The sequence below is a fragment of the Procambarus clarkii genome, chromosome 46, assembly GCF_040958095.1.
Source record: "Procambarus clarkii isolate CNS0578487 chromosome 46, FALCON_Pclarkii_2.0, whole genome shotgun sequence".
In the NCBI taxonomy this organism is placed as follows: Eukaryota; Metazoa; Arthropoda; class Malacostraca; order Decapoda; family Cambaridae; genus Procambarus; species Procambarus clarkii.
This window is the reverse complement of record NC_091195.1, coordinates 3,980,888-3,984,177: the sequence shown is the minus strand read 5'-3', so window position 1 is coordinate 3,984,177 and position 3,290 is coordinate 3,980,888. Positions and strand designations below refer to the sequence as shown.

Below are 3,290 nucleotides of genomic sequence, written 5' to 3'. Positions count from 1 at the left end.
TGGACAACCGGCTGTAGTAAGGCTTCTTTTAATAATGACATTAACCTCACCGTGTCTTGCATGCCATCCTCCTGTCCTTTGGCAGAGAAGGCCATGCCGTCCGTACCTGTCGGCCACTGCCTCATCTGGCCATGCCGTCCGTACCTGTCGGCCACTGCCTCACCGCAAATACACCTGTATTAAGTGTGGATTGGGGCAGCGAGCCGGAGAGCCACAGCAATTCGGAGGGCCTGCGGTGTGAGACAGGTGCCGGTTGATATGATATGTCTGAATATTTATTTAATATGATATGATACAAGACGATAGAGCTTGCGCCCTCTTTGGATCCCGCAGGTCACTTAGGATGGACCATGACGCTAAGCCGGATGAGGGAGCATTTTTATTGGCTAGGAATGGACGCTGATGTGAGGAGACATTGGAAGACCTGTTTCCCGTGCCAAAGGGCGGGGAAGAACGTCCTTGCTATACCAAAGGATGTGATAATAAAGTGTTATTGGACTTAACCATATACTTTGAGTGGACGATAATTAGCGAGTGAATTATTTAGACAAGACCCCAGAGCTGTTGAACTCTAGTCTCATTTTGGCCATATAAATATATTCCAAGATGCGAGGGTCTAAGTGGTTACAATAGAATGCCACTCGTTGTGAATGTGAGTGTGGCTCCTAGCTGAAATATTAAATACAACCATTTATGGTGTTACAACGTGTAGTTGAAGAACACATGTCGCTGAAGAACACATGTCCCTAAAGGACTCATGTCGCTAAAGGAACCTTTTCACTAAAGCTCTCTTCAACATCTTCTTAAATTCCATGCTATAAAATCAGCAGTAAGGATGCCATCGCCTTCTTGTTCTATCGCAGAAACTCAGTAGCTTGGGCAGTGAATGTACAGTAGTGCACGTCTACAGGTATTACCCTGGAAGCTCCGACCAGCATGGATGTGGCCGCCCTGTCTTCTCTCCCATACGAAGGTGATCGGCTTCCCTGACCATCCACCGTGACCTCACAGATGACGACCCCGACCTTGTATGGTGTTGTGATCTGGTAAGTCAATGATGTCCTCACTCCAGAGGTGGGCACTATGATGACCTGACCTTCCTGGGTACTCTTCTCACCAGTACGTATATATTTTGATGTATTTCCGGAACAACCAGAGTTCCTTGAAGCTCTTCTTTGGTCTCTAATATCATTATTATTATTGTATTAGTATACTCTGTTGAGGTGCGTCTAGTATAATTCTTGGCACTGATTACCCAACATTGCCTTGACTAAACAAGTTATTATGAGTCCTGATTAACCCAGATCAGTTTAACACACTGGTTTGGATTAATGCAAGCTATAATGCTTATATACTTCAAATTAACCAGACGTGCTGCTCATCTCAGCAAAATATTAATTAATCCATATTGTATTTCTCTGATATAAGTTGCTATTTAGATGTGTGACATAGCGAGGTTTGGCCTTCACGTCTCCTGATGCTTGCAGGCGAGGGTATTGAGACACTGATTCGAGAACTTCACGAGAGGAACGTCAGCGCTGGCAACCCCTGGACCATGTTCTCAGCGCCACAGGGTCAACCCGGCACCACCCAGGCCCTGGCCGCCTCGCTACGCCTCTCCGGTCTCTATGTCTTCTAGGGCCTGCAGGACCAAGTCGCAAGATGATCAAACATTTGGTTCCTGTTAAAATATCTATGAGACAGAAGGCTCTTATATATAATCACAGACTTGTTAACATTTACCATTGTTGCTATCTGTTTAGTGCAGTTGTGCTTAGGTATTTCTGATGCTGTATATTGTGAAAAATGTATTGAATAATTAGTTATAAACTCAGCATTACTTCCCAAAATCAAGAACTGGCCAACGAAGTTAATCTTTTCCTACATGAAACTAAGCTCTCTTCAGTTCAAAGTTTAAAACCTGAATTACATTGAAGCCACTAGAAAATAGGAGAGGGAAAAATAAGGGAAAAGCGCCAAGCCCTTACGACTTCATAGCACTGGGAAAGGGTCAGGATAAGGATTTCGGATGGGACGGGGGGGGGGGGGTGGGGGAAGGAATGTTGCCCAACCTTTTGGACGGTCGGGGATTGAACGCCGACCTGCATGAAGGGAGACCGTCGCTCTACCGTCCAGCCCAAGTGGTTGGTTAAAAAAAATTGGAGATAATATTTGCCAGCTTTTAAAACCCACTTAATACCTTGCAATTGCAACAAACTGTCTCCCAAGATGAATCAGACCAATAAAAACTCCTAGCTGTTGTCATTATTTCCTCACGAAATTTTCCCTTGAAACCAACTGAGCGGACCGTGTCTACTCGTGGTTAAGGAACTACGGGAGCAGCTGAATTACAAACTTCAAGCAAGCAGGTGAAAACAAAGCAGCACACAGAAGAGGTACCAAAGTATCTACTGAAAACATTAGGAAAATTCGTGTCCAATTACATAGTTGTTCGTGAAGATTAGACCTTATCAGAGCTTTTGGGTCTGGAAAACCCACTGTTTTCGTGAAAAACTGATTTACCAGGAATAGGCAGAATCTTTCCTTTCAACTGCGACAAGTTTGTAAGAATTCCAATATGTTAATCAAAGATTGCTTCGTCAGAGGTGGTAAAATACCAGTGAGGAAGACCGACACTGAAATAAACTATAAAATAGCCAATGCAGCCCATCCACTGTAGATAATGCAAGTACTTGCCTGTAAAGTAATGCAAGTACTTGCTTGTAAATATTTAAAAATTGTGTAACTAGATTCAGAAGAGTTTTACTTGCTTAGCTAAATGAACAATGGGGTTCAGTTGATGAACCCACCATCTGCCTCTGTAACCCCACTGTGGGTTATCAGTTTTGAATCAATTATATTTTGAATGTGGATTCAAAATATAGCCCCATTTAAAAGCAAAGCCAAGGAATGAAGTCTACCATATAAATTGAATAGATCGAATACTAATGATCCAAAGTGGATAATAAAGGATCTGAAGAACCTTATAGGTAAAAAGAGAGCGTGGTACAAAAGGATTAAGAATGGGGAAGTCAGTTTAGAACAGGAATTCGTACAACTGGTTAGAAATACTTAAAAAGAGATAAGGAAAGCAAAAAGAAACTAAAGTTCGCATAGCAGAGCAAGCGAAGACAAATCCTAAAGGGTTTTTCCAGTTATACCTTACAAAGATTAGGGAAAGGATAGGTCCATTAAAAACCGAGACAGGTCAAATAACAGATAGTGATGAAGAAATGAGTAGTATTTTTAATAAATATATTATATCTGTATTTACGAAAGAGGAACTTAAC

General features: G+C 42.2%; 1 long non-coding RNA gene across 2 annotated transcripts; it reads left to right on the top strand.

Annotated features, from left to right (window-relative positions):
- Positions 1 to 373: 373 nt before the first annotated feature.
- Positions 374 to 1,830, top strand: LOC138350505 (uncharacterized). 2 transcript variants are annotated; one of them, XR_011222137.1, is made up of 2 exons: positions 374 to 1,046; positions 1,488 to 1,830. It is a non-coding gene; the product is annotated as an uncharacterized lncRNA (long non-coding RNA). The 2 variants fall into 2 exon arrangements; XR_011222138.1 differs by lacking the exon at positions 374 to 1,046 and adding an exon at positions 1,058 to 1,119.
- The last annotated feature ends 1,460 nt before the right edge of the window (positions 1,831 to 3,290 follow it).